The 7,500-nt window shown below is 29.0% G+C and overlaps 3 non-coding genes across 3 annotated transcripts in view; all 3 read right to left on the bottom strand.

Moving 5' to 3' along the window:
• Positions 1–1,161, bottom strand: part of LOC128871167 (large subunit ribosomal RNA) — a 3,990-nt gene extending 2,829 nt beyond the window's left edge. The window contains exon 1 of the ribosomal RNA XR_008455778.1: positions 1–1,161. This exon is cut by the window's left edge and continues 2,829 nt beyond it. This is a non-coding gene — a ribosomal RNA (large subunit ribosomal RNA).
• A 442-nt stretch (positions 1,162–1,603) lies between these two features.
• Positions 1,604–1,784, bottom strand: LOC128871166 (5.8S ribosomal RNA). The gene has a single exon (XR_008455777.1). It is a non-coding gene; the product is annotated as a 5.8S ribosomal RNA (ribosomal RNA).
• Positions 1,785–2,360: 576 nt separating this feature from the next.
• Positions 2,361–4,351, bottom strand: LOC128871157 (small subunit ribosomal RNA). Its single transcript, XR_008455769.1, has one exon. It is a non-coding gene; the product is annotated as a small subunit ribosomal RNA (ribosomal RNA).
• Between the last annotated feature and the right edge of the window lie 3,149 nt (positions 4,352–7,500).

The following is a 7,500-nucleotide window of genomic DNA, read 5'->3' as shown; positions in this document are numbered from 1 at the left end:
ACTTCGGAGGGAACCAGCTACTAGATGGTTCGATTGGTCTTTCGCCCCTATACTCAATTCTGACAATCGATTTGCACGTCAGAACTGTTTCGGTCTTCCATCAGGGTTTCCCCTGACTTCAACCTGATCAAGTATAGTTCACCATCTTTCGGGTCACAGCATATATGCTCAAGGTACGCTCCAGTTAGAGGTATAAATAATAATAAATTATCATTATACATAACTATATGGAACGCCCCGGGATTGAATTAATTGACTATTTAAGAAAATAGACTAAAAATTAATCCCATTATATTTTTAAGTTAAGTTAATTATGCCATTAAGTTTAATATAACTCAATGACTTGCACATATGTTAGACTCCTTGGTCCGTGTTTCAAGACGGGTCCCGAAGGTATCCTGAATCTTTCGCATTGTTAATCATATAAATGCATACAAATAAATATTAATATCATAGATATTAAATTTTTTGTAAAATTCAAAAAATGAATTTTAGCATTATATATAATAAAATCTATCAACACTTTATCAAATCATTAGTATTTATTCTATGTTAATATGCTTAAAAAGCAAATTAATTTAAATAAACTTAATATCACCAATGATCTTTTGATAAATACTTTATTATGTTAATAGATTACAATGTCCTTATATGAAAAAAATGCACATTATTTTTAATTATTTAATGATGAATTTTTCATAATGGATATTCAGGTTCATCGGGCTTAACCTCTAAGCAGTTTCACGTACTATTTAACTCTCTATTCAGAGTTCTTTTCAACTTTCCCTCACGGTACTTGTTTACTATCGGTCTCATGGTTATATTTAGTTTTAGATGGAGTTTACCACCCACTTAGTGCTGCACTATCAAGCAACACGACTCTTTGGAAATATCTTTCTAGTAATCATTAACGTTATACGGGCCTGGCACCCTCTATGGGTAAATGGCCTCATTTAAGAAGGACTTAAATCGTTAATTTCTCATACTAGATATTAAGATATTCCATACACTGCATCTCACATTTGACATATAGACAAAGTGACTTAGTGCTGAACTATTTTCTTTTCGCTCGCCGCTACTAAGAAAATCCTTGTTAGTTTCTTTTCCTCCCCTCATTAATATGCTTAAATTCAGGGGGTAATCCCATATGAGTTGAGGTTGTTTTAAAATATTTTTTATCTTCTCACACAATTTAATAAATAATTATATCATCTTTTCATCTCTATTTTTCTTTTTTTCCTTTTATATAAATATATATTATAAATAATAATTATGTAAAATGAGGCAATTCTAGAATAAAAAAAAATTAATTTTTATGCTAGACATTCCTCCTTTAATTACATATATAAATTAATATTTTATATATATATAAATAATATGAAAATTTTTTAAAGAGAATACTTAGATTCAAAATTTTTATTTCATTTTATTTGAGAGGATTTTTTTTTTTTTAAGAATATATATAATAAATAAAAAATTCATTATATAATCTTTATTTTTTTGCTATTAATATTATGAATTATTTAAAATCCAATAATATACACATTTGCTTAAATTCAATTATTTTTATAAAAGAATAAGCAACTTATTTAGCATAGTCTTACAACCCTCAACCATATGTAGTCCAAGCAGTACTTTAAAATTTAATTTAATGTACATAACAGCATGGACTGCGATATGCGTTCAAAATGTCGATGTTCATGTGTCCTGCAGTTCACACGATGACGCACAGTTTGCTGCGTTCTTCATCGACCCATGAGCCAAGTGATCCACCGCTTAGAGTATTTTTTTATTTATTTTTATTTATAACAAATGTCAATTTTTTTTTGCATATATTAATTGAAAGAGTAAAATTAAATAATAATAATAATAATATATAAATTGATTTTCTTTCAATAATATATATCAAATATATTTAACTCTAAACATTTTTATTAAGTTGCGAATGTCTTAGTTCAACAATAATACAGTGGTGGTATTTATTATGTTTGATTATTTTGTATTTTTTTTAATCATTTTATGTATATATAAATATATTAATAAATATATACCACTTTTGTTATTGTGAACAAATTAACTTATCATTCAATCAAATGAATAATAAGTACAACTTTCTATTTTCATGTTTAAAGGTTTTTAAAAGAAAAAATAAGAAAAAACATTACAAAATGTACCATCCATATTATATTTAATATGATATAATTGATGGATAACAAATTGAATGAAAAAGAATAAAAAGAATATGGATTCAAAATAATTATAAATTTTTCTTTTTTTTCTTTTTTTTTTTTTTTCTTTTGTTTGTTTTTGTTTTTATTTTTTTTGGCATTGTTTGTTTTTCTTACGGATATGGAACACAATAATGATCCTTCCGCAGGTTCACCTACGGAAACCTTGTTACGACTTTTACTTCCTCTAAATAATCAAGTTCGGTCAACTTTTGCGAAACAACCGTGACACACGAGGCGTCACAGTGATCACGTCCGGAGACCTCACTAAATAATTCAATCGGTAGTAGCGACGGGCGGTGTGTACAAAGGGCAGGGACTTAATCAATGCGAGTTAATAACTCGCACTTACTGGGAATTCCAAGTTCATGTGAACAGTTTCAGTTCACAATCCCAAGCATGAAAGTGGTTCAGCGGTTTACCCGGACCTCTCGGTCTAGGAAATACACGTTGATACTTTCATTGTAGCGCGCGTGCAGCCCAGGACATCTAAGGGCATCACAGACCTGTTATTGCTCAATCTCGTTACTGCTAGACGCAATTTGTCCATTTAAGAAGCTAGTGTCCTTATAATGGGACAAACCAACAGGTACGACTCCACTTATATAAACACATTCAAACACTTGTACATTCAAGATGTACGCATGAAAGAAGGCTATATAAGTTTCAACATCATAATCCTGAAAGCATCTATTTAATATATTTGAGTCTCGTTCGTTATCGGAATTAACCAGACAAATCACTCCACGAACTAAGAACGGCCATGCACCACCACCCATAGATTCGAGAAAGAGCTATCAATCTGTCTTACACGCTTATGTTCGGACCTGGTAAGTTTTCCCGTGTTGAGTCAAATTAAGCCGCAGGCTCCACTCCTGGTGGTGCCCTTCCGTCAATTCCTTTAAGTTTCAGCTTTGCAACCATACTTCCCCCGGAGCCCAAAAGCTTTGGTTTCCCGGGAAGCGACTGAGAGAGCCATAGTAGTAGCTACACCCAATTGCTAGCTGGCATCGTTTATGGTTAGAACTAGGGCGGTATCTGATCGCCTTCGAACCTCTAACTTTCGTTCTTGATTAATGAAAACATCTTTGGCAAATGCTTTCGCTTAAGTTAGTCTTACGACGGTCCAAGAATTTCACCTCTCGCGTCGTAATACTAATGCCCCCAAACTGCTTCTATTAATCATTACCTCTTGATCTAAAAACCAATGAAAGTAGAACAGAGGTCTTATTTCATTATTCCATGCACAAAATATTCAGGCATTTGGAGCCTGCTTTAAGCACTCTAATTTGTTCAAAGTAATTGTACCGGCCCACAACAACACTCGATGAAGAGCACTGAAGTAGGTTTAAATAGGAGGAATATATAAAAAATACATTGTATTAATTATATATAAGAACTCCACCGGTAATACGCTTACATACATAAGGTAATGTACATACCACAATATATAGTTGTACTACCCGTATGAAGCACAAATTCAACTACGAACGTTTTAACCGCAACAACTTTAATATACGCTATTGGAGCTGGAATTACCGCGGCTGCTGGCACCAGACTTGCCCTCCAATAGGTCCTTGTTAAAGGATTTAAAGTGTACTCATTCCAATTACAGGGCCTCGGATATGAGTCCTGTATTGTTATTTTTCGTCACTACCTCCCCGAACTGGGAGTGGGTAATTTACGCGCCTGCTGCCTTCCTTAGATGTGGTAGCCGTTTCTCAGGCTCCCTCTCCGGAATCGAACCCTGATTCCCCGTTACCCGTTGCAACCATGGTAGTCCTAGATACTACCATCAAAAGTTGATAGGGCAGACATTTGAAAGATCTGTCGTCGGTACGGGACCATACGATCTGCAAGTTATCTAGAGTTCAACCAATTTAACGATCAAATGATCGCTTGGTTTTAGTCTAATAAAAGCACACGTTCCATAAGGTCCGTGTTTATATTGCATGTATTAGCTCTAGAATTACCACAGTTATCCAAGTAACTGTTAACGATCTATGGAACCATAACTGATATAATGAGCCTTTTGCGGTTTCACTTTTAATTTGTTTGTACTTAGACATGCATGGCTTAATCTTTGAGACAAGCATATAACTACTGGCAGGATCAACCAGAATAATATATATATTTGTTTATATATTTTTCTTTGCTTTTCATATTTGAAAATTTCATAAATTACGGTGTATATAAAAAGTAAAGGGGAAAACGCACATACAATAGAACGTAATTTTAATAACACAATTTATGTATCATCATCATCATCATCATCATCATCATCATCATCATTATTATTATTATTATTATTATTATTATTTATTAATAATGTGCTTTTATTTGTATAAAATATTTGTATTTTATTTGGTCTTCTTCTTTGTTGTGTTTTTCTTTCATTTTCTTTCGTTCAATGTGCGCTCCCGCCGACCCCTTTAGCTTTTCTTATCAGAATTCAAAAACCGTTTTTTATGAAAAAGAATTTTCGTTCTCTATATATATTTTATATAAAAATATAAGAACGATATTTCTTCTTAATATTTGCCAATTTTCAAATGTATCATTTTTAATAACATTTTACTTTTTCTTCAAATGCATTTTTAATGTAATAATTTCATATATTACATAATTTTTCTCTCTGAATTGAAATTAATAATTCCATAATTCTATTTTTTAATCATAAATATATATATGATTGAAAAAATTTCTCCTTTTTTCTTTTATTTAAAATTTAATTTTTCTTATAATTTTTATTTGTTTTGTTTTTTTTTTTCTTCATCTGTTTAATTTCCTGTATGTATACAAGAAACAAACAGTTGAGGATAATTTCTATGTAATGCTAGTATAGAATATAAAATTTTGAATTCAAAAATTTATTTCTATTTAAACTAACTATAGAATACCAGGAATAAAATACAATGACACCAATATGCCAAGGTTACATTCCATAATATGTTAGTATAGAATATAAATTCTTCATATATGTATATATATTCGAAAATTGTTTCTATTTAAACTAACGTATGGAAAACCATGAATAAAATCACAATACACCAATATGCCAAGGTAACAGTCAATAGTTACATTCCATAATATGTTAGTATAGAATATAAATTCTTCATATATGTATATATATTCGAAAATTGTTTCTATTTAAACTAACGTATGGAAAACTATGAATGAAATCTCACAATACACCAATATGCCAAGGCAACAATCAATAGTTACATTCCATAATATGTTAGTATAGAATATAAATTCTTCATATATGTATATATATTCGAAAATTGTTTCTATTTAAACTAACGTATGGAAAACTATGAATGAAATCTCACAATACACCAATATGCCAAGGCAACAATCAATAGTTACATTCCATAATATGTTAGTATAGAATATAAATTCTTCATATATGTATACATATTCGAAAATTGTTTCTATTTAAACTAACGTATGGAAAACTAGGAATAAATCCACAATATCACCAGTTTAACATAACTCAAATTCGTGTTTCATATAGTTATGATTCGATTTATATGCTTCAATATCATTGGTTAGTTAAATGTTGATATTTTCATATTATTCACATGCCTTCACCGTGAGTGTTTTTTGCCATGCACACCACACATTGTGAAAAATGTATGGGAAAAATTCAATTCAATACATTTCAGTTTGATTTCATATAATTCAATTACATTTTATATATTTCAATAATACCATCAACTTAACTAAATATATATTAAAATACTAAATTATATATATGATGATATTTTCCATATATTTCAAATGTCTTTATTATATATTTATTCAGTTTATCATATGAATGTATTGTGTTAAATTTTACTTTCATACATTTAATCGAATTTAGTTTCATATAAATTCGATTCGATTTTCTTTCATATATCTCACTTGCCTTCACCGTGAGTGTTTCTGACAATGTACACAACGCATTGTGAAAAATGTATGGGCAAAATTTTGTTAAATTTTACTTTCATACATTTAATCGAATATAGTTTCATATAAATTCGATTTGATTATCTTTCATATATTTCACATGCCTTCACCGTGAGTGTTTTTGTTTGTCCATGTACACAACGTATTGTGAAAAATGTATGGGCAAAATTTAACTTAATACAATTCAATATATTTCAAATGTTTTTCTTATATATTTATTCAGTTTATCATATGAATGTATTGTGGTAAATTTTATTTTCATACATTTAATCGAATATAATTTCATATAAATTCGATTTGATTTTCTTTCATATATATCTCACTTGCCTTCACCGTGAGTGTTTCTGACAATGTACACAACGCATTGTGAAAAATGTATGGTGAAAATCTAACTTAATACAATTCAATATATTTCAAATGGCTTTATTATATATTTATTCAGTTTATCATATGAATGTATTGTGGTAAATTTTAATTTCATACATTTAATCGAATATAGTTTCATATAAATTCGATTTGATTATATTTCATATATTTCACATGCCTTCACCGTGAGTGTTTTTTGCCATGCACACCACACATTGTGTAAAATGTATGGGAAAAATTCAATTAAATACATTTCAGTTTGATTTCATATAATTCAATATTCAAATTTTATATATTTCAATAATATCATCGATTTAACCAAATATATATTAAAATAATAAATTATATATATGATGATATTTTCCATATATTTCAAATGTCTTTATTATATATTTATTCAGTTTATCAAATGAATGTATTGTGTTAAATTTTACTTTCATACATTTAATCGAATATAGTTTCATATAAATTCGATTTGATTTTCTTTCATAGATATCTCACTTGACTTCACGTGAGTGTTTCTGACAATGTACACAACGCATTGTGAAAAATGTATGGGCAAAATTTTGTTAAATTTTACTTTCATACATTTAATCGAATATAGTTTCATATAAATTCGATTTGATTATCTTTCATATATTTCACATGCCTTCACCGTGAGTGTTTTTGTTTGTCCATGTACACAACGCATTGTGAAAAATGTATGGAAAAAATTTAACTCAATACATTTCAATTTGATTTCATATAATTCAATTATATTTTATATATTTCAATAATATCATCATCGGTTAACCAATATATATTAAAATTAATAAATTATATATATGATGATATTTTCCATATATTTTTTTATCATATTATATATACCCCAATGCCATCATCACAAATATGTCTTATTTTCGTAAATTATTTTGATATCATCGATTAGCCAAAATTTGAAAATATATAATATATA

The sequence above is a fragment of the Anastrepha ludens genome, unplaced genomic scaffold (genome assembly GCF_028408465.1).
Source record: "Anastrepha ludens isolate Willacy unplaced genomic scaffold, idAnaLude1.1 ptg000042l, whole genome shotgun sequence".
Classification (NCBI taxonomy): Eukaryota; Metazoa; Arthropoda; class Insecta; order Diptera; family Tephritidae; genus Anastrepha; species Anastrepha ludens.
This window is presented reverse-complemented; position numbering and strand designations above follow the sequence as displayed.